General features: G+C 44.0%; 1 protein-coding gene across 1 annotated transcript in view; it reads right to left on the minus strand.

Annotated features, from left to right (window-relative positions):
* Window positions 1-15069, minus strand: part of GABBR1 (gamma-aminobutyric acid type B receptor subunit 1) — a 134994-nt gene extending 119925 nt beyond the window's left edge. The window contains exon 1 of the mRNA XM_073561300.1: window positions 14901-15069. The gene's annotated coding sequence lies outside the window, so the exon portion shown is untranslated. The remainder of the gene's footprint in view (window positions 1-14900) is intronic.
* Window positions 15070-27880: the final 12811 nt, after the last annotated feature.

Raw genomic sequence — 27880 nt, forward strand, 5'->3', positions numbered from 1 at the left:
ACGGACAAGAATTATATCACTCCAATTCAAAGTTAGTAAAATCGCTAGTAAAAGTATGTGAAGCAAGAATACACCGGCGTATTATAGGTCACCTATATGATTTGCATACGGCACGTAAGCAGGGGGTGTGGTATATACCCTCTATACCATGAATACAGCAGGACCGTTACGGCCATAGTATAGTATACAGAAGGTGTAGTATATTCTATATACAGTGTAGTCAGAGTGTGTACACGATGTATATAGCATATGTCTACAGTGGCGTTCCTGGCCCATGTATATACAGTATATACCACTGTGTATGCAGTATACATCATATCATTAACCATATATACCCACTTTGGCCACCCCTGCTCAAAATTACTGTTATTGTGAACGGTTAAGCAAGTCTAAAAGGCCTAAAGTTACAGCTGACACATTTTGTTTGCATTTTAGGCAAATATATAATATATATTAACCAGTTACTGCCATGTGACGTACTATTCCATCCATGTGCCCTGGGACTTAATTCCCAGGGACGGGATAGTACGTCACAGCGATTAGCGGCGCCCACGTGGTGAGCACCGCTGATCGCGGCCGGGTGTCAGCTGATTATCACAGCTGACACACGGCACAATGTGTCGGGGACCGCCCCCGACACATTAACCCCTTGCACACCGCGATCAAACACGATCGCGGTGTACCGGGGGTTAAAGGGAAGCATCGGCAGGGACGGGGCTCCCTCCGTGCTTCCCTGAGCCCCCCACAGCAGCGCAATGTGCAGCGCTGCTGTGGGGGGCTCCATCCCTGCAGGTCCCCGAATCCAAGATGGCGACGGGGACCTTCAGGGGCCTGCAGGGAGCTGGCTTCCTCAGTGCCTGCAAAGCGCAGGCACGAGGAAGCCAAGTGCAGTGCCTGTGACAGATCGCTTATCTGTCACAGTGATTTGTGATGTGACAGATCAGCGATCTGTCACATGACAGTTATGTCCCCCCTGGGACAATGTAATAAAGTTAAAAAAAAAGAAAGAAAAAAAGTGTAAAAATAATTTAAAAAAAAATTCGCTAAATTAAAAAAAAAAAAAAAAAAAAAAATATTCCCTAATAAATTCATTTTTTGGAAATAAAAAAAACAAACAAACAAAAAAAAACAATAAAAGTACACATATTTGGTATCGCCTTGTCCGTAACGACCCACCCTATAAAACTGTCCCATTAGTTAACCCCTTTAGCGAACCCCTTTTAAAATAAAAAACAAAGCAAAAAATAATGATTTATTATCATATCGCGCGATCAAAAAGACGCATATAAATATCCATGGTACCGCTGAAAACATCATCTTGTCCCGCAAAAAACGAGCCGCCATACAGCATCATCAGCAAAAAAATAAAAGTTGTAGTTCGCAGAATAAAGCAATGCAAAAATTATTTTTTATATGAAATTGTTTTCATTGCATAAAAGCGCCAAAACATAAAAAAAAGACATAAATGAGGTATTGCTGTATCCGTACTGACCCGAAGAATAAAAGCGCTTTATCAATTTTACCGCACGCGGAACGGTGTAAGCGCACCCCCCAAAAGAAATTCATGACACGCTGGTTTTTGTTCATTCTGCGTCCCAAAATTCGGAATAAAAAGCGATCAAAAAATGTCACGTACCCGAAAATGATACCAATAAAAACGTCAACTCGTCCCGCAAAAAATAAGACCCCACATGACTCGGTGGGTCAAAATATGGAAAAATTATAGCTCTCAATATGTGGTGATGCAAAAACTATTTTTACAATAAAAAGCGTCTTTTAGCATGCGACAGCTGCCAAATATAAAAACCGCCATAAATAGTAAATCAAACCCCCCGTTATCACCCCCTTAGTTAGGGAAAAATAATAAAATTAAAAGAAAATGTATTTATTTCCATTTTCCCATTAGGGTTAGGGCTAGGGTTAGGGCTGAGATTAGGGTTAGGGGTGTGTTGGGGTTAGGGTTGGAGTTAGAATTGGGGGGTTTCCACTATTTGGGCACATCAGGTGCTCTCCAAATGCAACATGGTGTCTGATCTCAATTCCAGCCAATTCTGTGTTGAAAAAGTCAAATGGTGCTCCTTCCCTTCCAAGCTCTGCCATGCGCCCAAACAGTGTTTTACCCCCACATGTAGGGTATCAGCCTACTCAGGACAAATTGCAAAACAACTTTTGGGGTCCAATTTCTCCTGTTACCCTTAGGAAAATATATAATTGGGGCAAAAATATAATTTTTGTGGAAAAAAATGATTTTTTTATTTTGACGCCTGGGCGTTGTAAACTTCTGTGAAGCACTTGGGCGTTCAAAGTGCTCACCACACATCTAGATAAGTTCCTTAGGGGGTCTAGTTTCCAAAATGGGGTCACTTGTAGTGAGTTTCAATAGTTTAGGTACATCAGGGGCTCTCCAAACGCACATGACACCTGCAGACCATTCCATCAAAGCCTGCATTCCAAAACGTCACTACTTCCCTTCCGAGCCCCGACGTGTGCCCATACAGTAGTTTTCTCCCACATATGAGGTATCAGCGTACTCAGGACTAATTGGACAACAACTTTTGGGATCCAATTTCTCCTGTTACCCTTGGGAAAATAAAAAAAAAAAGGGGACTAAAAGATCATGTTTGTTGAAAAAAAATACGACTTTTTTATTCATCATAAACTTCTGTGAAGCACTGGGGGGGTTCAAAATGCTCACCACACATCTAGATAAGTTCCTTAGGGGTCTAGTTTCCAAAATGGTGTCATTTGTGGTTTTTTTTTACTGTTTTCGTACATCAGGGTTTTTCCAATCGCAACATGGTGTCCGATCTCAATTCCAGCCAAAAAAGTCAAATGGCGCTGCTTCCCTTCTGAGCTCTGCCATGTGCCCAAATAGTGGTTTACCCCCACATGTGGGGTATCAGCGTACTCAGGACAAATTGCACAATAACTTTTAGGGTCCTGTTACCCTTGGAAAAATAAAAATTGGGGGTGAAAAGATCATTTTTGTGGAAAAAATATGATTTTTTTTAAATTGCACCGCTGTACGTTATAAACTTCTGTGAAGCCCTTGTGGGTTCAGAGTTCTCACCACATATCGAGATAAGTTCCTTGGGGGGTCTAGTTTCCAAAATTGGGTCACTTGTGGGCGGTTTCCACTGTTTAGGTACATCAGGGGCTCTCCAAACGTGACATGGCGTCCGATCAGAATTCCTGCCAATTTTGCATTGAAAAAGTCAAACAGCGCTCCTTCCCTTCTGAGCTCTGTCATGTGCTGAAACAGTGGTTCCCCCCCCACATATCAGGTATCAGCGTACTCAGGACAAACTGCACAATAACTTTTGCAGTCCAATTTCTCCTGTTACCCTTGGTAAAATAAAAAAAAAAAAATTGAACCTGAGGTATTTTTTTTGTGAAAAAAAGTTAAATGTTCTTTTTTTTTAATATTCAAAAAATTCCTGTGACGCACCTGAAGGATTAATAAACTTCTTGAATGTGGTTTTGAGCACCTTAAGGGGTGCAGTTTTTAGAATGGTGTCACTTTTGGGTATTTTCTATCATATAGACCCCTCAAAGTGGCTTCAAATGTGATGTGGTCCCTAAAAATAAAATGGAGTTGCAAAAATGAGAAATCGCTGGTCAACTTTTAACCCTTATAACTTCCTAACAAAAAAAAAATTTTGGTTCCAAAATTGTGCTAATGTAAAGTAAACATGTGGCAAATGTTACTTATTAAGTTTTTTGTGTGCCGTATCTCTGATTTAAGGGCATAAAAATTCAAAGCTGGAAAATTGCGAAATTTTAAAAATTTTCGCCAAATTTCCATTTTTTTTTTCCACAAATAAACACAAGTTATTTGAATGAAATTTTACCACTAACATAAAGTAAAATATGTCACGAGAAAACAATGTCAGAATCACCGGGATCCATGGAAGCGTTCCAGTTATAACCTCATAAAGGGACAGTGGTCAGAATTGTAAAAATTGGCCCGGTCATGAACGTGCAAACCACCCTTGGGGGTTAAAAATGAGAGTAGGCCGATGCAAATGTTTGTGCACTCTGCATAGTTAGTACCTAGTAGCACCCCCTTTTGGAAGTATCACTGCTTGTAATCACTTTTTGTAGCCAGACAAGAGTCTTTCAATTCTTGTTTGAGGGATTTTCCTCTATTCTTCCTTGGAGAATTCCCCCAGTCCTATGAGATTCCTGGGGCGTATGCATCCTCTGCTATTTTGAGATCTAGTCACAGATTTTCATTGATGTTCAGCTCAGGGGACTGTGAGGGCCTTTATAAAACCTTCAGCTTTTGTGGTCGTCTATTGTGGATTGTGACGTGTGTTTAGGATCATTATCCATTTGTAGAATCCATCCTCTTCCTCTTTTCACATTCAGCTTTCTTACTGATAGTGTTATCATTTGCATCAAGAAATTGTGGAAGTTTCATTAAATCCATTCTTCCCTCTACCCATGAAATGTTCCCTGTGCATTGGCTGCAACACAACCCCAAATGCATTGATCCACCCCCATGCTTAATGATTTCAGGAGAAGAAAATCTCACCAATTCGGTGCCCTTTTTCTCCACACATCTTTCATCATTGTGGCCACAAAGATCTATTTCTACCTCATCGGTCCACAGGATTTGATTCCAAAATGCATCAGGCTTATGAAGATTTTTTTTGGATAATTCTGACGCTGAATTTTATAGTGAAGACGCAGGAGAGGTTTTCTTCTGATGACTCTTCCATGAAGGCTATATTTGTGCAGGTGTCTCTGAACAGTAGAAAGATGTGTCACAACCAGGGCTGTGGAGTCGGTAAGCCAAACCTGCGACTCCGACTCCTCAGTTTCCCTTAAACCGACTCTGACTCCAACATATATTGCTTATATTTAAGTGAAAAATTTATTGTAGTACAATGTGAACATCAGACATTTAATCATTTCTATGATCCAATAATCAAGATATTTAGATAGAACATAATATCTATTTATTGGAATACAACTTTAGAACACAAAAAACTGTAAATATGTTACTATCAAGAGATAGTCACTGGAAATGGTCTTCCAACAGTCTTGAAGGAGTTCCCAGAGATGCTTGGCACTTGTTGGCCCTTTTGCCTTCACTCTGCGGTCCAGCTCACCCCAAACCATCTCGATTGGGTTCAGGTCTGGTGACTGTGGAGGCCAGGTCATCTGGCGTAGCACCCCATCACTCTCCTTCTTGGTCAAATAGCCCTTACACAGCCTGGAGGTGTGTTTAGGGTCATTGTCCTGTTGAAAAATAAATGATGATCCAACTAAACACAAACCGGATGGAATAGCATGCCGCTGCAAGATGCTGTGGTAGCCATGATGGTTCAGTATGCCTTCAATTTTGAATTTTTGAATAAATCCCCAACAGTGTCACCAGCAAAGCACCCCCACACCATCACACCTCCTCCTCCATGCTTCACGGTGGGAACCAGGCATGTAGAGTCCATCCGTTCACCTTTTCTGCGTCGCACAAAGAAATGGTGGTTGGAGCCAAAGATCTCAAATTTTGACTCATCAGACCAAAGCACAGATTTCCACTGGTCTAATGTCCATTCCTTGTGTTCTTTAGCCCAAACAAGTCTCTTCTGCTTGTGGCCTGTCCTTAGCAGTGGTTTCCTAGCAGCTATTTTACCATGAAGGCCTGCTGCACAAAGTCTCCTCTTAACAGTTGCTGTAGAGATGTGTCTGCTGCTAGAACTCTGTGTGGCATTGACCTGGTCTCTAATCTGAGCTGCTGGTAACCTGCGATTTCTGAGGCTGGTGACTCGGATGAACTTATCCTCCACAGCAGAGGTGACTCTTGGTCTTCCTTTCCTGGGGTGGTCCTCATGTGAGCCAGTTTCTTTGTAGCGCTTGATGTTTTTTGCCACTGCACTTGGGGACACTTTCAAAGTTTTTCCCAATTTTTCGGACTGACTGACCTTCATTTCTTTAAAGTAATGATGGCCACTCATTTTTCTTTACTCAGCTGCTTTTTTCTTGCCATAATACAAATTCTAACAGTCTATTCAGTAGGACTATCACCTGTGTATCCAACAGACTTCTGCACAACACAACTGATGGTCCCAACCTCACTTATAAGGCAAGAAATCCCACTTATTAAACCTGACAGGGCACACCTGTGAAGTGAAAACCATTTCCGGTGACTACCTCTTGAAGCTCATCAAGAGAATGCCAAGAGTGTGCAAAGCAGAAATCAAAGCAAAAGGTGGCTACTTTGAAGAACCTAGAATATAAGACATACAGTATTTTCAGTTGTTTCACACTTTTTTGTTAATTATATAATTCCACATGTGTTAATTCATAGCTTTGATGCCTTCAGAGTGAATCTACAATTTTCATAGTCATGAAAATAAAGAAAACGCTTTGAGAAGGTTTGTCCAAACTTTTGGTCTGTACTGTGTGTATAAATATATATATATATATATATATATATATATATATATATATATATATATATATATATATATATATATATATATATATATATATTAAGCTCCAAACAGAAGAAAATGGTCGCACTCCATGGGATGAATTATGTTCGTTTTATTGACAGATAAAATTACATGTCAAGTCGGGGTAGGGGTAAAAAGTGCAGAGAGGCTGACAACGGCCATTTCGCTCTGTCAAAGCGCTTCTACGGGTCAGAGTGTAGGAGGAAATGGCGGATTCATATGCTCCTCGCATCTCCATCTCTCCTCCTACCTCAGCTGTTGTCTAAAGTGACAAGTGAATTAAAACCATGTGAAACGCATGATACATACACACCATACATTTTCAATTGACCATCTGCCGGCGGACAAAAAATTCCATTGCTAGATGAGACAAAACTAACAATACTTTGGTCATACCATGTGAAAGACCTAATACAATTAGACTAACCCTCCATAAGAAGGTCTTTATCTAGAAAAGTGCTAAAGCTCATCGACAATTGTCAGATACAGTGACATATACACAATTGTCAGTAGATCCCACATTTAGATACATCAAAGAATTGAGGTCCCTACTTCGGAAATATTTTAGTAACCACACTATTTCCGAAAAAAAAGCAGAAAAATTATTACCCGAGTTTCCTATGCGTCCACACTGGTATCACGTACCTAAGGTCCACAAATCTTCCACCTGTCCTCCAGGACGCCCAATCGTATCTGGTATAGGATCAGTAACAGAGCCATTGTTCCAGTATGTGGACTGGCTACTGCGACCGTTGTTAACTCAGATCCCGTCATACATAAAAGACACAAATGCTTTTTTACAAGCAATACAGGAGTTTGTGTGGCAACCGGGGTTTCATTTAGCTTCCATAGATGTAGAGAGTCTCTACACGAGAATTTCCCAGACATTGGGTGTAGTCACAATTAGGGAGATACTTGATGTTACAGGACAAGAAAAAATTTTTGTGGATTTTGTATGTGAATCTATGAGTTTCATATTAACGCACAATGCTTCCACATTTGATCGGATATGGTATCGTCAAAATGTAGGTACCGCAATGGGTACACCAGTATCATGTACTTTCGCGAATCTGTTTTTAAGGGCCTTTGAGGAGAAATACATATATAATGCCACTGAGTTTTTCAGACACATAAGATTGTACCTCAGATATGTGGATGATGTGTTCGTAATTTGGGAGGGCTCTCGGGAAATTTTTGAGGATTTTGTTAATTCTTTAAATAAAGTGAATTAAATGAACATGATTTTCACACACAAATTTGGGGGAGCTCAGTTAAGAATTTCTGGACGTTTTATTAGAGATTAAAAGTGACATCATTTGCACACCAGTTTACAGGAAACCGTTAGCGAACAATTCCATTTTAAGATATGATAGTTTCCATCCTCCTCATAGAGTTAAGGCATTGCTGTACAGCCAAGTTTTAAGAGTTTATCGTCTAAATAATACCCCAGAAGGAGCAGAGAGACAATCTAGGGAATTATATAACAGATTAAGACAACGGGGATACCTGAGTACTTTGCTTGATGCTACACTTCAGAAAGTGAAATCCCAAATAGAGGACAACAATAGAGGGATATTGTCTCAACGACAAAGACAGAGTAAGAAAGAAAAAAGATTCACTTTTTTTTTTCGATATGGTCCTATGGATCGCCAAATTAGATCAATAATTAGAAAAAACTGGCATATTATAGAACAGGACAAAGATATTAGTGATATTGTATCGAGAGGTCCTCTGATTTCGAACAGACGTAGTACTAGAATTAGGGATATTTTGGTCCAGAATCGAGTGATGACAAAACGGGATACTTGGTTAGACAGAGGAACCCCAAAAGGAAACTACAAGTGTGGGCATTGTGCATATTGTAGGTATCATTGCATCGATCGCACATTACAGATGGGTGCATTTAGACACACAGTGTCAGATTTTATCTCATGCAAAACGATCATGTGGTTTACGTGATTTTTTTGCCCATGTCGCTTTTTCTATATCGGTAAAACAATGCATCCCCTATATGTTCGATTTCGAGAACACTTTAAATCAATAAAACAGGTAAAGGGGTCCCGCGTTTGATTAGTCATGTTAGGAGTGTACACGGAACGGATCCTAGTGTCCTTTCCTTTGCGGGAATTTAAAAAGTATCATTGGCACCACAAGGGGGGAACCTTAATAAAATTTTGCTCAGACGAGAATCCAAATGGATTTTAGACACACAGGCGACAGGCCCGATAGGTTTTAATGATAGGGTCAATATGGCGATTATTCTATAAATAATTTTCATTATTAATTTGGTCAAATGTCAATGTTTGGTTTCCATAATATTGACATTAAGATTTGTGATAAATATAGAGAATGAACAAATTAGAGAACAGTCTTTAAACTTAAAGAAAAATTGTGAACAAGTTTGTTGCCATATAAAAGGTTCTAGTTATGCAAAATTATAAAAAGGAGGTCAAATCACGTCAAGGGTAGTCTGTATTAGGATTTGTAAAAAGGATAAATAAATTAAGAACATATATTTCATTACATTTATATTAATTTGAGCTTTATCAGCAATTGAGACGGTTATAACAATTGTTATTGTATATGTATTAAAGAAATGACAGCATTGGTGGTAACATATGTACAGTGGGGAAAAAAAGTATTTAGTCAGTCAGCAATAGTGCAAGTTCCACCACTTAAAAAGATGAGAGGCGTCTGTAATTTACATCATAGGTAGACCTCAACTATGGGAGACAAACTGAGAAAAAAAAATCCAGAAAATCACATTGTCTGTTTTTTTTTCATTTTATTTGCATATTATGGTAGAAAATAAGAATTTGGTCAGAAACAAGCAATCAAGATTTCTGGCTCTCACAGACCTGTAACTTCTTCTTTAAGAGTCTCCTCTTTCCTCCACTCATTACCTGTAGTAATGGCACCTGTTTAAACTTGTTATCAGTATAAAAAGACACCTGTGCACACCCTCAAACAGTCTGACTCCAAACTCCACTATGGTGAAGACCAAAGAGCTGTCAAAGGACACCAGAAACAAAATTGTAGCCCTGCACCAGGCTGGGAAGACTGAATCTGCAATAGCCAACCAGCTTGGAGTGAAGAAATCAACTGTGGGAGCAATAATTAGAAAATGGAAGACATACAAGACCACTGATAATCTCCCTCGATCTGGTGCTCCACGCAAAATCCCACCCCGTGGGGTCAGAATGATCGCAAGAACGGTGAGCAAAAATCCCAGAACCACGCGGGGGGACCTAGTGAATGAACTGCAGAGAGCTGGGACCAATGTAACAAGGCCTACCATAAGTAACACACTACGCCACCATGGACTCAGATCCTGCAGTGCCAGACGTGTCCCACTGCTTAAGCCTGTACATGTCCGGGCCCGTCTGAAGTTTGCTAGAGAGCATTTGGATGATCCAGAGGAGTTTTGGGAGAATGTCCTATGGTCTGATGAAACCAAACTGGAACTGTTTGGTAGAAACACAACTTGTCGTGTTTGGAGGAAAAAGAATACTGAGTTGCATCCATCAAACACCATACCTACTGTAAAGCATGGTGGTGGAAACATCATGCTTTGGGGCTGTTTCTCTGCAAAGGGGCCAGGACGACTGATCCGGGTACATGAAAGAATGAATGGGGCCATGTATCGTGAGATTTTGAGTGCAAACCTCCTTCCATCAGCAAGGGCATTGAAGATGAAACGTGGCTGGGTCTTTCAACATGACAATGATCCAAAGCACACCGCCAGGGCAACGAAGGAGTGGCTTCGTAAGAAGCATTTCAAGGTCCTGGAGTGGCCTAGCCAGTCTCCAGATCTCAACCCTATAGAAAACCTTTGGAGGGAGTTGAAAGTCCGTGTTGCCAAGCGAAAATCCAAAAACATCACTGCTCTAGAGGAGATCTGCATGGAGGAATGGGCCAACATACCAACAACAGTGTGTGGCAACCTTGTGAAGACTTACAGAAAACGTTTGACCTCTGTCATTGCCAACAAAGGATATATCACAAAGTATTGAGATGAAATTTTGTTTCTGACCAAATACTTATTTTCCACCATAATATGCAAATAAAATGACAAAAAAACAGACAATGTGATTTTCTGGATTTTTTTTTCTCAGTTTGTCTCCCATAGTTGAGGTCTACCTATGATGTAAATTACAGACGCCTCTCATCTTTTTAAGTGGTGGAACTTGCACTATTGCTGACTGACTAAATACTTTTTTTCCCCACTGTATAGCAGAATTTATATGCATGTATAATATGTTGCACTTTTCTAGATAAAGACCTTCTTATGGAGGGTTAGTCTAATTGTATTAGGTCTTTCACATGGTATGACCAAAGTATTGTTAGGGTACCGTTACACGTAGCGACGCACCAACGATTCTGACAACGATACGATCTGGCTAAGATCGTTTGTGCATCGCTAGTAAGCAGTCATACAGGCCGATCTTCATAACGACGCATCAGCGATGTCACTAACGACCATGGCGATCGTTGGTACCGTGTCACTCATTGTCTATAATAGCAATTCAGACTTTGAATAGGCGTCCTTCAGCGCTATATGAGTTCGGAGTCGCCAACGAGGTCGCTCGTCGTTGATAAAGGGCGTCAAACACAGCGATGCATGCTGGTCAGCGTGACGCCAGCGATCAAAAAATGATCCTGAACGTTCGCGCACGATCAGTGACATCGCAGCAGGGAGCCGGTCGTTTCCGCGTGTCACACTGAGCGAGATCGCTAGCGATGTCGCTGCTGCGTCACAAAATCGTTGTCGCTTCAGCGATATCACTAGCGATCTCGCCGTGTGTAATGGGGGCTTTAGTTTTGTCTCATCTTCCAATGGAATTTTTTGTCCGCCGGCAGATGGTCAGTTGAAAATGTATGGTGTGTATGTATCATGCGTTTCACATGGTTTTAATTCACTTGTCACTTTAGACAACAGCTGAGGTAGGAGGAGAGATGGAGATGCGAGGAGCATATGAATCCGCCATTTCCTCCTACACTCTGACCCGTAGAAGCGCTTTGACAGCGCGAAACGGCCGTTGTCAGCCTCTCTGCACTTTTTACCACTACCCCGACTTGACATGTAATTTTATGTGTCAATAAAACAAACATAATTCATCCCATGGAGCACGACCATTTTCTTCTGTTTGGAGCTTAAGACTGATTGCTACGAGGTCAAGCACCCGGGAATAGCTTAGTGTGGATCTACTGCCGGCCATACACCACCTGTGCAAGCAAGGTAAAAGCGGTGCCATCCGCTCTGTACCTCAGTGGTATATAAATATATATATATATATATATATACACTCACACACTATGACTTATCTCAGCTAAGATAAAGCCTAGATCCTCAGGCTACATTCACACTATGGGCGTAACCAGGATCAAACCAGGGGGGGGGGGGCAGAACCTCATACTGTTCCACAGAATTTCATACTGCACACCTCAGCTGCTGCAGAACCTCATACTGCACACCCCTACACTTGAAAATAAAGCCTGCACCTTAAGAAGATGTGGTGGTGAATGCAGTCTGTTTATTCCAACTATCAATTGATGTTGATGTGTTACTGAAGACGAGCAATGCCTGTCCTGGGCGTCCTTTTGGGCAGCTATGAGGTGTACCTGACTGGTGCTAAAAAAGGAGTGTTAGTCTGTGTGCTATCCGGCTTTCATTCTTTTTGGTACAGATAAGATATGGATAGACAGATATGGATAAATGGATAGATAGCAAAAGCAGATTAGAAATCTGCTCTATTGAAAACATTATCTATGAGCTCAAAAACCTTTCATGTGATGCAGTTTTTTAAAAAGCTGATCTGCTTTTGCAACTGAAAAACGTATACTCAAAAAACGCAGGAAAAACGCTGTGTGTGAATGTAGCCTTACATCAGGAATAGAACAGTCATTTATAGGACATTTCATAACTTTCCCAAATTCCTATGAAAAAATATTCAGCACATTCTGCATTGAACTACTGTACCCAATTTATTATATATTTTAGGAGTCGGAGTCGGTCCATTTTATACCGACTCCACCAAAATGAGCACAGACTCCGACTCCACAGCCCTGGTCACAACTCCAGAGTCTGATGAATCTTTCTGAAGGTCTTTTGCAGTCAAGTTGGCGTTCTGACTTTCCTCTGTAGCAATCCTACAAGCAGCTATCACTGAAATTTTGCTTGGTCTTCCAGACCTTATCTTGACCTCAACTGGTCTTGGTAACTGCCATTTCTTAATTACATTTCGAACTGAGGAACGGGCAACTTGAAATCGATGTGCTATCTTCTTATAGCCTTCTCCTGCTTTGTGACCTCCACTATTTTCATTCTCAGTGTGCTAGGCAGCTGCTTGGAAGAGCCCATGGCTGCTGTTTTTTGGCACAAGATTCGAGGAGGCTGAGCTTTTATAAAGCATCAGCTGGCCTTTCCTAACGATGATGGTGAACAAGCCATAACCCTAACAGGCTAATTAAGGTCTGAAACCTTGGTCAAAGTTATCTGAGCACAAAAATCTCCAAGGGTGCTGAAATTTTCGCATTGTGCCTTTGTCCTTTTTGTAATTTTTATCATGAAAAAAATTACTATATTTTTTTCTTTAGCATAAAATAAAAAGGAAATGTGTCATCTTTCACTTTAGGCCTTTAAGAGATCATTACATCTTCAACTTGCTTACTGTTCACAATAAGTCATTTTGACCAAGGGTGCCCAAACTTTTACATGTCACTGTACCTGCTCTGGGTGTGCACAGTATACACCCGCGCTTGGTGTACACAGTATATGAATACACCCGCGCTGGGTGTGCACAGAACATGTATACATCCGCTCCGGGTGTGCACAGTATATACCCGCTCCGTGTGTGCACAGAACATACCCGCTCTGGGTGTGCACAGTATATACCCGCTCTGGGTGTGCACAGTATATACCCGCTCTGGGTGTGCACAGTATATACCCGCTCTGGGTGTGCACAGTATATACCCGCTCTGGGTGTGCACAGTATATACCCGCTCTGGGTGTGCACAGTATATACCCGCTCTGGGTGTGCACAGTATATACCCGCTCTGGGTGTGCACAGTATACACCCGCTCTGGGTGTGCACAGCATATACCCGCTCTGGGTGTGCACAGTATATACCCGCTCTGGGTGTGCACAGTATATACCCGCTCTGGGTGTGCACAGTATATACCCGCTCTGGGTGTGCACAGCATACACCCGCTCTGGGTGTGCACAGCATACACCCGCTCTGGGTGTGCACAGCATACACCCGCTCTGGGTGTGCACAGCATACACCCGCTCTGGGTGTGCACAGCATATACCCGCTCTGGGTGTGCACAGCATATACCCGCTCTGGGTGTGCACAGCATACACCCGCTTTGGGTGTGCATAGTATATACCCGCTCTGGGTGTGCACAGTATACACCCGCTCTGGGTGTGCACAGCATACACCCGCTCTGGGTGTGCACAGTATATACCCGCTCTGGGTGTGCACAGTATACACCCGCTCTCGGTGTGCACAGCATATACCCGCTCTCGGTGTGCACAGTATATACCCGCTCTGGATGTGCATAGTATATACCCGCTCTGGGTGTGCACAGCATACACCCGCTCTGGGTGTGCACAGTATATACCCGCTCTGGGTGTGCACAGCATATACCCGCTCTGGGTGTGCACAGCATACACCCGCTCTGGGTGTGCACAGTATACACCCGCTCTGGGTGTGCACAGCATATACCCGCTCTCGGTGTGCACAGCATATACCCGCTCTGGGTGTGCACAGCATATACCCGCTCTGGGTGTGCACAGTATACACCCGCTCTGGGTGTGCACAGTATATACCCGCTCTGGGTGTGCACAGTATACACCCGCTCTGGGTGTGCACAGTATATACCCGCTCTGGGTGTGCACAGTATACACCCGCTCTGGGTGTGCACAGTATACACCCGCTCTGGGTGTGCACAGTATATACCCGCTCTGGGTGTGCACAGTATACACCCGCTCTGGGTGTGCACAGCATATACCCGCTCTGGGTGTGCACAGCATATACCCGCTCTGGGTGTGCACAGTATACACCCGCTCTGGGTGTGCACAGTATATACCCGCTCTGGGTGTGCACAGTATACACCCGCTCTGGGTGTGCACAGTATATACCCGCTCTGGGTGTGCACAGTATACACCCGCTCTGGGTGTGCACAGTATATACCCGCTCTGGGTGTGCACAGTATATACCCGCTCTGGGTGTGCACAGTATATACCCGCTCTGGGTGTGCACAGTATACACCCGCTCTGGGTGTGCACAGTATATACCCGCTCTGGGTGTGCACAGTATACACCCGCTCTGGGTGTGCACAGTATATACCCGCTCTGGGTGTGCACAGCATATACCCGCTCTGGATGTGCACAGTATACACCCGCTCTGAGTGTGGACGCTACTGCTGTCTCACCAGTCGCTGCCGTCTCTTGCTCCGGAAGTTGCGCTCTGTGCTGTCTCTCGCCGCTGTCTCCGCCTCTATGTGCTCGGCCTCATTGTCGGTGACTGTCACCTGCGCTCTCTGTCAGGCCTCCTCCATGCGATGGCTCAGCAGACAGGCTGTCTCTAGCTGCCCGGCTGTCTCATCCCACTCCTCCTCCCCCCCCCCTCTCTTTCTCTAGAGCTCTCTGTCTCTCTCCTCCCTTCTCTCCTCCCTCTCCCTCCTCCTCCTCCTGTCTCTTTACATCAGCATCCCCCTGAGAGACAGGCAGCCACACTGAGAGACAGGCAGCCACATGCCACACGGACACAGACAACCTCACTGAGAGACAGGCAGCCACACTGAGAGACAGGCAGCCACATGCCACACGGACACAGACAACCTCACTGAGAGACAGGCAGCCACACTGAGAGACAGGCAGCCACACGGACACAGACAACCTCACTGAGAGACAGGCAGCCACACTGAGAGACAGACAACCTTACTGAGACAGGCAGCCACACGGAGAGACAGACAACCTCACTGAGAGACGCGGCCACACTGAGAGACAGACAACCTTACTGAGAGACAGGCATCCACACTGAGAGACAACCTTACTGAGAGACAGGTAGCCACACGGACACAGACAACCTCACTAAGAGACAGGCAGCCACACTGAGAGACAGACAACCTTACTGAGAGACAGGCAGCCACACTGAGAGACAGACAACCTTACTGAGAGATAGGTAGCCACACTGAGAGACAGGCATCCACACCGAGAGACAGACAACCTCACTGAAAGACAGGCAACCACACTGAGAGACAGACAACCTCACTGAGAGACAGGCAGCCACACAGGCAACCACACTAAGAGACAGGCAGCCACACAGAGACAGACAACCTCACTGAGAGACAGGCAGCCACACTGAGAGACAGGCAGCCACATGCCACACTGAAAGACAGACAACCTCACTGAGAGACAGGCAGCCACACAGGCAACCACACTAAGAGACAGGCAGCCACACGGAGAGACAGACAACCTCACTGAGAGACGCGGCCACACTGAGAGACAGACAACCTTACTGAGAGACAGGCATCCACACTGAGAGACAACCTTACTGAGAGACAGGTAGCCACACGGACACAGACAACCTCACTAAGAGACAGGCAGCCACACTGAGAGACAGACAACCTTACTGAGAGACAGGCAGCCACACTGAGAGACAGACAACCTTACTGAGAGATAGGTAGCCACACTGAGAGACAGGCATCCACACCGAGAGACAGACAACCTCACTGAAAGACAGGCAACCACACTGAGAGACAGACAACCTCACTGAGAGACAGGCAGCCACACAGGCAACCACACTAAGAGACAGGCAGCCACACAGAGACAGACAACCTCACTGAGAGACAGGCAGCCACACTGAAAGACAGACAACCTCACTGAGAGACAGGCAGCCACACAGGCAACCACACTAAGAGACAGGCAGCCACACGGAGAGGCAGACAACCTCACGGAGAGGCAGACAGCCACACTGAGAGACAGACAACCTCACTGAGAGACAGGTGGCCACACTGAGAGACAGGCATCCACACTGAGAGACGGGGGGGCCACACTGAGACAGGCAGCCACACAGGCAACCACACTAAGAGACAGACAACCTCACTGAGAGACAGGCAGCCACACTGAGAGACAGACAGCCACACTGATAGACAAGCAGCCACACTGAGAGACAGACAACCTCACTGAGAGACAGGCAGCCACACTGAGAGACAGGCAGCCACAGAGGCAACCATACTAAGAGACAGGCAGCCACACTGACACACAGGCAGCCACACTGAGAGACAGACAACCTCACTGAGAGACAGGCAGCCACACTGATAGACAAGCAACCACACGGAGAGATAGACAACCTCACTGAGAGACAGGCAGCCACACGGAGAGACAGACAACCTCACTGAGAGACAGGCAGCCACACTGAGAGACAGACAACCTCACTGAGAGACAGGCAGCCACACTGAGAGACAGACAACCTCACTGAGAGACAGGCAGCCACACTGAGAGACAGACAACCTCACTGAGAGACAGACAACCTCACTGAGAGACAGGCAGCCACACTGAGAGACGCGGCCACACTGAGAGACAGGCATCCACACTGAGAGACAGGCATCCACACTGAGAGACAGGCATCCACACTGAGAGACAACCTTACTGAGAGACAGGTAGCCACACGGACACAGACAACCTCACTAAGAGACAGGCAGCCACACTGAGAGACAGCCAACCTCACTGAGACAGGTAGCCACACAGAGACAGGCAGCCACACAGGCAACCACACTAAGAGACAGGTAGCCACACAGAGACAGGCAGCCACACTGAGAGACAGACAACCTTACTGAGAGATAGGTAGCCACACTGAGAGACAGGCATCCACACCGAGAGACAGACAACCTCACTGAAAGACAGGCAACCACACTGAGAGGCAGACAACCTCACTGAGAGACAGGCAGCCACACAGGCAACCACACTAAGAGACAGGTAGCCACACAGAGACAGACAACCTCACTGAGAGACAGGCAGCCACACTGAAAGACAGACAACCTCACTGAGAGACAGGTAGCCACACTGAGAGACAGGCATCCACACTGAGAGACGGGGGGCCACACTGAGACAGGCAGCCACACAGGCAACCACACTAAGAGACAGACAACCTCACTGAGAGACAGGCAGCCACACTGGGAGACAGACAGCCACACTGAGAGACAGACAGCCACACTGAGAGACAGACAGCCACACTGAGAGACAAGCAGCCACACTGAGAGACAGACAACCTCACTGAGAGACAGGCAGCCACACTGAGAGACAGGCAGCCACAGAGGCAACCATACTAAGAAACAGGCAGCCATACTGACACACAGGCAGCCACACTGAGAGACAGACAACCTCACTGAGAGACAGGCAGCCACACTGATAGACAAGCAACCACACGGAGAGACAGGCAGCCACACGGAGAGACAGACAACCTCACTGAGAGACAGGCAGCCACACTGAGAGACAGACAACCTCACTGAGAGACAGGCAGCCACACAGAGAGACAGACAACCTCACTGAGAGACAGGCGGCCACACTGAGAGACAGACAACCTCACTGAGAGACGCGGCCACACTGAGAGACAGGCAGCCACACTGAGAGACAGGCATCCACACTGAGAGACAACCTTACTGAGAGACAGGTAGCCACACGGACACAGACAACCTCACTAAGAGACAGGCAGCCACACTGAGAGACAGACAACCTCACTGAGACAGGTAGCCACACTGAGAGACAGGCATCCACACTGAGAGACAGGCAGCCACACAGGCAACCACACTAAGAGACAGGTAGCCACACAGAGACAGGCAGCCACACTGAGAGACAGACAACCTTACTGAGAGACAGGCAGCCACACTGAGAGACAGACAACCTTACTGAGAGATAGGTAGCCACACTGAGAGACAGGCATCCACACCGAGAGACAGACAACCTCACTGAAAGACAGGCAACCACACTGAGAGACAGACAACCTCACTGAGAGACAGGCAGCCACACAGGCAACCACACTAAGAGACAGGCAGCCACACAGAGACAGACAACCTCACTGAGAGACAGGCAGCCACACTGAGAGACAGGCAGCCACAGAGGCAACCATACTGAGACAGGCAGCTACACTGAAACACAGGCAGCCACACTGAGAGACAGACAACCTCACTGAGAGACAGGCAGCCACACTGATAGACAAGCAACCACACGGAGAGACAGACAACCTCACTGAGAGACAGGCAGCCACACGGAGAGACAGACAACCTCACTGAGAGACAGGCAGCCACACAGAGACAGACAACCTCACTGAGAGACAGGCAGCCACACTGAGAGACAGACAACCTCACTGAGAGACAGACAGCCTCAATGAGAGACAGGCAGCCTCACTGAGAGACAGGCAACCTCACTGAGAGACAGGCAACCTCACTGAGAGACAGACAACCTCACTGAGAGACAGGCAGCCACACTGAGAGACAGACAACCGCACCGAGAGGCAAGCAGCCACACTGAGAGACAGGCAGCCACACTGAGAGACAGACAACCTCACTGAGAGACAGGCAGCCACACAGAGACAGACAACCTCACTGAGACAGGCAGCCACACTGAGAGACAGGCAACCTCACTGAGAGACAAGCAGCCACACTGAGAGACAGGCAGCCACAGAGAGACAGACAACCTCACTGAGAGACAGGCAGCCTCACTGAGAGACAGACAACCTCACTGAGACAGGCAGCCTCACTGAGAGACAGGCAACCTCACTGAGAGACAAGCAGCCACTTTGAGATACAGACAGCCTCACTGAGAGACAGGCAGCCACACTGAGAGACAAGCAGCCACACTGAGAGACAGACAACCTCACAGAGACAGGCAGCCACACTGAAAGGCAACCTCACTGAGAGACAAGCAGCCACACTGAGAGACAGGCAACCTCACTGAGAGACAGGCAACCACACTGAGAAACAAGCAGCCACACTGAGAATATATATATATACACACATACAGAGAGGAGGATATGAGCGATGTAGATGTATACAGAGAGGGGGATATGAGCAATGTAGATGTATACAGAGAGGGGGATATAGATATATAGAAAGGAAGATATAGGGGATATAGATATACAGAGAGGAGGATGATGAGGATATGGGGGACATAGATATACAGAGAAGATGATATGGGCTATACAGACATACAGAGAGGAGAATATGGAGTATATAGATATACAGAGAGAAGGATATGGGGATACAGATATACAGAGGACATGGCAGCTATAGATATAGAGAGATGAGAATATACAATGGCTTGAAATAGTATGCATACCCTGTGAACTTTTCCAGATTTTTTCACGTTACACCCACAAACATAAATGTGTTTTATTGGGATTTTATGTGATGCCAACACAATGTAGCAAGTATTTGTGATGTGTAAAGGAAATTATACAAGGTTTTTTAAAAAATATTTATCGGAAAACAAATTGTGAGGTGCATCTATATTCAGCCCCCTATAGTCTGATACCCCTAAATTAAATTCTGAGTGACCAATTGTCTCTAAAAGTCACATAATTAGTAGATTGAGCCCAACTGTGTGCAACTTCTCAGTAAAACTACAGCTGTTCTGTGGAGGCCTCAGAGGTTTGAGAACATTTGGGATTAAACAGCATCATGAAAACCAAGGAGCCCACCAGACAGGTCAGGCATAAATACTAACCCAAAGAATGAATTTGGACACAGGAGCATATCAAATAAAATATTAATAATCTTTCTTAGAGCATTTCATAAAAATATAAACCAATACAAGCAAAAGGCAAAAAAAAATTTTTTTTAGAAGAAGGGGGAAGGAGAAAAGTGACAGCTAAGTGCCACATCCCTACAGGAGGCACAGGCCTGTCATTTACGTCATCCATCAGGTTGTGCATTGGGATTTATACTTCTTTATTAATACTAGAAACTTGGGGTCAAGAATGATTGGGAATTTACCTTTGTACATGATGGCTACTATATTTATAATCCTTTGGGATTTATGAATTTTTATAGTTTGTGCATATTTCCTTGATTGGGCTCTATACAAGAATATACTTGGCCCTTTATACACTTTATGATTTATCATTATATAATGAATTCATTCCCATGATTTGGCTGCACAAGCACTTTATATTGCCCTTTGGGATGTATGTACATCTAATTACAAACTGTTTTGCATTAATATTGATCTATTAAAGGAGCATGGTGAATTTTCCTGGTTAATGCTGCTCAGTGATACAGGCCTTCTTGATTATTTCTGTTTTTTCACCCCATGTGTTTTCTTACCCCAATGATTTTGTTCCTCCTGTAGGGAAATGGCACTTAGATGTCGCTCCTTCCCCCTTTTTATAAAAATAATTTATTTTTTTGTCTTTTACTTGTATTGGTTTATGTTTTTATGAATTGCTCTAATAAAGATTATTAAGATTTTATTTGATACGCTGCTGTGTCCAATTTCATTCTTTGGGTTACTATTCCGATTACGGATGAGCATTTCAGTTAGACCGAATTTTTTTTCTTTTTCGGTCACAGGTTAGGTATAAAGTAGAGGAGAATAGTAAAGCAGGGTTAGGTTATAAAAAAAATAACCCAAGCTCTGAACAGCTCACAGAGCCCTGTTCAATCCTTCATCCAAAAATGCAAACCTACCAAGACATGGCCGTGCAACTAAACTGACGTCCCAAGGAAGGAGAGAACTGACTAATGGATCAACCAAGAGGCCCATGGCCACTCTGAAGGCGCTACAGAGATCCACAGCTCAGGTGGGAGAATCTGTCCACAGGACAACTATTAGTCATATACATCACAAATCTGGCCTTTATGGAAGAGTGGTAAAAAGTAAAAAGAAAGCCATTTTTTGAAAGCCATATGAAGTCCTGTTTGCAAAAATCCATGTAGGGGCCACAGCGAGCATGTGTGGTGGAAAACTAACACAGCACATTATCCTCAAAACACCATCCCCAGTGTCACACATGGTGGTGGCAGCATCATGGTGTGTGGAGGCTATTCGTCAGCAGGTGCAGGGAAGCTGATCAGAGTTGTTGGGAAGATCGCTGAAACTAAATACACGGCAATCCTGGAGGAAAACTTGTTAGAGGCTGAAAAAGACTGGAGCGTAGTTTCACCTTCCAGCAGGACAACAACCGTAAATCAAAGTATATTTATGTGTGTGAATGACCCATGCACATCCCAGGCCGAAATCCCAATGAGAATCTGTGACAAGACTTATAAAAAAAAATTGCTGATCACAGACGTCTCCATCCAATGTCACCGAGTGAGAGCAAGTGTGCAAAGAAGGGGCAAAAATGTCAATCTAGATGTGCAAACCTGGTAGAGACAGACCCCAAAAGACTGCAGCAGTAATTGCAGCAAAAGGTGGTCTTACAAAGTGTGACACAAGTCCCCCATTAGTCTTGACAGTTTTACACTCTATGCAGCTTCAAGTCATACCTGGAGGAGCTGAGCACTTGACACTACTTTGCCTTCACTCCAAGTCCAACTTATCCTAAACCATCTGAATTAGGTGGAGGTTGGTTATTGGAGGCTGTGTCATCTGATGCAGTTTCCATCCCTCTACTTGGTCTCATTGCCCTTATGTAGTCTGGAGGGCTTTGAGGCCATTATCCTGTTGCAGTTAATGATCCCGCTAAGTGCAGAGTATATGGTAGTCGTTGCAGAACGTTGTGGTCGCCCTGGTAATGACCCAAGAATTTGGAATTAATCAACAGTGTCACTAGAAATGTACACGGCACCATCATACCTCCCCTCCAGGCTTCACCGTGGGCACCACACATGTAGAATCATCCATTCTCCTGTTGAGAGGAACAGAGGCCGCTGTCTGCAGACCGGATGTAACTTCAAGAGAAATGTGCTGTCTTCCAGGTGCAAAAATTAAAGATGTGTCTGACAGGATATCAGGACTCTTCAGACCTACAGATGACTACCCATTCCTGCTACTACATGTGGGGACAAATGACACCGCAAGAAACGACCTGGAAACCATCTGCAGAGACTTTGAAGACTTAGGAAAGAAAGTGAAAGAACTGGGAGCGCAGGTGATCTTCACTTTCATCCTCCTAGTGGATGGCCATGGAACAAGGAGGTGGAATAAGATTCTGCAGGTGAACAACTGGCTACGTCGATGGTGCCGTCAGCAACAATTTGGATTTCTGGATCACGGAGTGAACTACTTATACGATGGACTACTTGCTAGAGATGGGGTGCACCTTACGAAGACTGGAAAGCAGGTATTTGGAAGTCGCCTTGCTACACTTGTAAGGAGAGCTTTAAACTAGAACAACATGGGAAGGGAAGCAAAAGGCCAGAAAAAGCCATACACCTGACAAATACTATTGAGAACTCTGCTATTAGAAGTGGAAAGGAAGAACAAAGACAAAAGAAACTAATTAATAAAAATATTGGAGAAAGAGAAACCAATCACAAACTAAAATGTTTCTATACTAATGCACAAAGCATGGGCAACAAACAAGGAGAATTGGAACTACTAACACTGGAAAAGAAATATGATGTCATTGGAATCACTGAAACTTGGTGGGACGATACACGTGAATGGAATACAAGACTAGAAGGATACAACTTATTTGCAAGAAACAGACTTGATAAACGAGGAGGAGGTGTCGCATTGTATGTTAGAAACACGTATATCTGCACAGAGATTGAAGCTTCAGAGACTGGGAGTTCTGTGGAAACTGTTTGGTTAAGAATACAAGGACAGAACAATGGAAAGGACACCATTGTAGGCATTTACTACAGGCCGCCTGTGCAAGCTGAAGATATGGATGAACTCTTTATGCGTTAAATGGCCAAGTTCTCCAAAAAATATGACATAGTTGTCATGGGAGATTTCAACTATCCAGACATTTGTTGGTAATCTCTCTCAGGCAAAACTAACAGGTAAAGGAAATTCTTATCCTCTCTTGCTGACTTTATCTACCAAAAGGTAGGGGAGAAAACAAGGGGAACTGCTACCTTGGATCTAATTCTTATAAACAGGGAGGAAATGGTTGAGGAGGTAAAAGTGGCTGGGACCCTAGGAGGTAGCGACCATGCTATTTTAGAATTTTGGATAACTAGAGGAGGAAGACCTGTAAAGACTCAGACGTCAAGGTTAGATTTCAGAAAGGCAGATTTTAAGGGATTCAGAAAGAGAATTGGAGGGATCCAATGGCTGGATATCCTTAAAGACAAAAATGTCCAGGAAGGATGGGAAATCTTGAAAAATTAAATTCTCAAAGCACAATTGTTAACAATTCCGAAAAGAGGGAAGAATAGGAAGCATTTAAGGAAGCCAGGATGCATGAACACAGAACTTAAGCACATGCTAAAAAGGAAGAAAAAAATGTTTATCAAATGGAAACAGGGAGGCATATCTAAAGAAGAATATAATGCTGTCTTCAGAACCTGCAGGGCACAAATCAGATTAGCTAAAGCTGCCAATGAATTGAGGATTGCAAGAGATGTCAAAAGCAATAATAAAGGATTTTGGGGATATGTCAAAAGTAAAAGAAAAGTCAAAGATGCTATAGGATTTTTACAGGATGAAAATGATGAAATGGTAAGACAGGATGTTGAGAAGGCCGAACTTTTAAATTCCTATTTTGCATCTGTTTTCTCTCAGAAAGGAAATGTAACATCAACTGTTCTTCACTGTCCTATTAAGGGAATAGAAGAATCCAGGATATCTATAAACAGAAAGATAGTGAGGAAACACTTAGCTAACCTAAATGAATTCAAGTCTCCAGGTCCAGATGAATTACACCCAAGTACTGAAGGAGATAGCAGAAGAAATTTTTGAACCCCTCTCCATAATCTTTGAAAATTCTTGGAGAACAGGAGAAGTCCCAGAAGACTGGAGAAGAGCAAATATTGTTCCTATCTTCAAAAAGGGGAAGAAGGTGGACCCAGGCAACTATAGGCCAGTGAGTCTGACTTCTATACCAGGAAAGATCTTTGAACAAATTATTAAACAACATGTATGTCAGTACCTGGATAAGAATGAAGTGATTAAACAGAATCAGCATTGGTTTGTAACTAATAAGTCATGTCAGACTAACTTAATTTCCTTCTATGATGGAATCACTGATTGGGTGGATCAAGGAAATGCTGTAGATATAGTATATCTTGACTTCAGCAAAGCATTTGACAAAGTATCTCATACAATCCTTATTGAAAAAATGACTAAGTATGGAATGGACAAGGCAACTGTTAGGTGGATTCATAACTGGCTTAGTGATCGGACCCAAAGAGTGGTCGTAAATGGCTGCACATCCAGTTGGAAGAATGTCTCAAGTGGGATACCACAGGGCTCTGTCCTGGGCCCTGTATTGTTCAACATCTTTATCAACGATTTAGATGAAGGAATTGAGGGTAAACTGATTAAATTTGCTGATGACACAAAGCTAGGAGGGATAGCTAATACTAGAGAAGAGAGAGAGGATTCAAAAAGATATAAATAAACTGGAGAAGTAGGCAGCAACTAACAGAATGGTTTTTAACAGGGAAAAATGCAAAGTACTACATCTGGGCAATAAAAATGAAAAAAGCATATAAAGAATGGGAGGAATAGGGCTAAGCAACAGTACATGTGAAAAAGACTTGTGTATACTAATAGATAACAGACTGAATATGAGTCAACAGTGTGATGCAGCAGCAAAAAAGGCAAATGCAATTCTAGGATGTATTAACAGAAGCATACAGTCTAGATCACGTGAAGTCATTATTTTCCTCTACTCCTCTTTGGTCAGACCTCATCTGGAATATTGTGTCCAGTTTTGGGCACCACATTTTAAAAAAGACATCAACAAACTGGTGCAAGTTCAGAAAAGAGCGACCAGAATGGTGACCGGTCTGCAAACCCTGTCTTATGAGGAAAGGTTGCAGGATTTGGGATTGTTTAGTTTGCAAAAGAGAAGACTGAGAGGAGACTTAATAACTGTCTACAAATATCTAAAGGGCTGCCACATTGTAGAAGGATCAACTAAGCACATGCACATGCTTTCGTGTCTACCTCTTTCCTCATAGACTGTAAGCTTGCGAGCAGGGCCCTCTTTCCGCTTGGTATTTGTTATAATCTACTGTATGTGATTATTGTTATGCTGTAATGTCTATTGTCTGTACAAATCCCCTCTGAAATGTAAAGTGCTGCGGAATATGTCGGCGCTATAAAAATAAAATTTATTATTATTAACTTTATTCTCATTTTCACATGGAAAGACTAGAAGCAATGGGATGAAACTGAATGGGAGGAGACACAGATTAGATATTAGAAAAAACTTTTTGACAGAGTGATCAATGAGTGGAACAAGCTGCCACGAGAAGTGGTGAGTTCTCCTTCAATGAAAGTCTTCAAACAGAGGCTGGACAGACATCTGACTGGGATGATTTAGCGAATCCTGCTTTGAGCAGGGGGTTGGACCAGATGGCCCAGGAGGTCCCTTCCAACTCTACGATTCTATGATTCATTCACTTTTTCTGCATCTCAGACCACAATATTCTGCTGCTCCGATGACCAATCCTCATGTTGCTCGGCCCATAAATTTTCTTGTTTGCAGTCCTCAGTAGTGGCTTCTTTGCAGCAATTCGACCATAAAAGACACTTTTGACAATCTTCTCTGGACAGCTGATGTTAAGATGTGTCTGATACTTGACATCTGTGCATCATTTATGAGAACCGTTATCTGAAGAGCTGGCAATATTTTATTTCTGAGGCTGCTAAACTTATCTTCTGCTGCATAGGTAAATCTTGTTTTTCTTTTCCTGGAACAGTACTAATGTGAGAGTTTCATCATAGCGATTGATGGTTGGCATCAAGGTTCTAACAGTTTACTGAACTGACAGATCTTCATGTCACACTGTAATAATGGATGGTGGTTTCTCTTTACTCGAGTGCTTCTTACCATAGTCTGGCTTAGAACAGTTGTGGAATAGGCTCATCGCTGTATGGAGCTGTGGACCAACACTGTCTCTGGAAAGCACACCTGATGGTGGCAGACACTTTCTGATGGCCGGTAATTATTATAGCGCCATTTATTCCATGGCGCTTTACATGTGAAAAAGGGGCATACAAGTACAATAAACATGAGCAATACAAGGCATAGGCAAGTACAGGAGCGAGGACACTGCCTGCGATGGCACACAGTCTACAGCGTATGGGTGAGGATACACTAGGAGAGGGTAGAGCTGGTCGTGTGACGGTTCAGTAGACTGAGGATCACTGCAGGTTGTAGGCTTGTCGGAAGAGGTGGGTCTTCAGGTTCCTTTTGAAGGTTTCCGTGGTAGGCGAGCGTCTGATGTGTTGGGGTAGAGAGTTCCAGAGTATGGGGGAAGCACGAGAGAAGTCTTGTATGTGGTTGTGGGAAGAAGAAATGAGGGGAGTAGAGAAGGAGATCTTGAGAGGATCAAAAATTGGGTGTAGGTAAGTACCAGGAGACCATATCACACATGTATGGATGAGACAGGTTATGGATGGCTTTGTATGTCATAGTTAGGGTTTTGAACTGGAGCCTCTGGACAATAGGGAGCCAGTGAAGGGCCTGGCAGAGAGGTGAGGCTGGGGAATAACAGGGAGACAGATGGATTAGTTGGGCAGAAGAGTTTAGGATAGATGGAATGGTGCAAGATTACTAGAGGGGAGGCCAGAGAGTAGGAGGTATAAGAATCATAGAATGGTAGAGTTGGAAGGGACCTCCTGGGTCATCTGATCCAACCCCCTGCTCAAAGCAGGATTCACTAAATCATCCCAGACAGATGTCTGTCCAGCCTTTGCGTGAAGACTTCCATGGAAGGAGAACTCACACCTCTCATGGCGGCCTGTTCCACTCAATGATCATCCTCACTTCCACATCTAAACTACTGATGAGGCAACCTGTTCATTGGAACAAATGTGTGACAACTTGATGTATTCATCAGAGTAATAGGTGGGTAAATGAGGAATCTGAGGTGACACATTTGTTTGCTCTCCTCCCATCTGCCCAACACTTTAATTACAGATGGATCTTACCTGCCCATTATACTTGTAGGACAGCCCAGGAGAGGCAAGTCTGAGAGTACACGTTCCCATGTACAGAGGTTGACGGCAGATGGGGCAGACACATTTTGATCAGACTGTACAAGACCCTCAAGTCTATAAGCATAGGCTAAAGTATATAGCAGGATAAATGAAATAACAATCGGCGCTGCATTTTATACCACTCCGTCCGTCCAATAAAATATACCAAAAGGGAAAAAAACAATGAAAAACTCCCGCTAAAGTGTATACCTGAGGGGTTAAATTGTATAGGACAATTTCATGTGGCAGAAAATAGAACTAAAATGGCATATAGATTCCCTTTTATGCAAACATTAAAATACTGACG

Source organism: Dendrobates tinctorius, unplaced genomic scaffold (genome assembly GCF_039654945.1).
Source record: "Dendrobates tinctorius isolate UK_male_01 unplaced genomic scaffold, ASM3965494v1 ptg000315l, whole genome shotgun sequence".
Taxonomy (NCBI): Eukaryota; Metazoa; Chordata; class Amphibia; order Anura; family Dendrobatidae; genus Dendrobates; species Dendrobates tinctorius.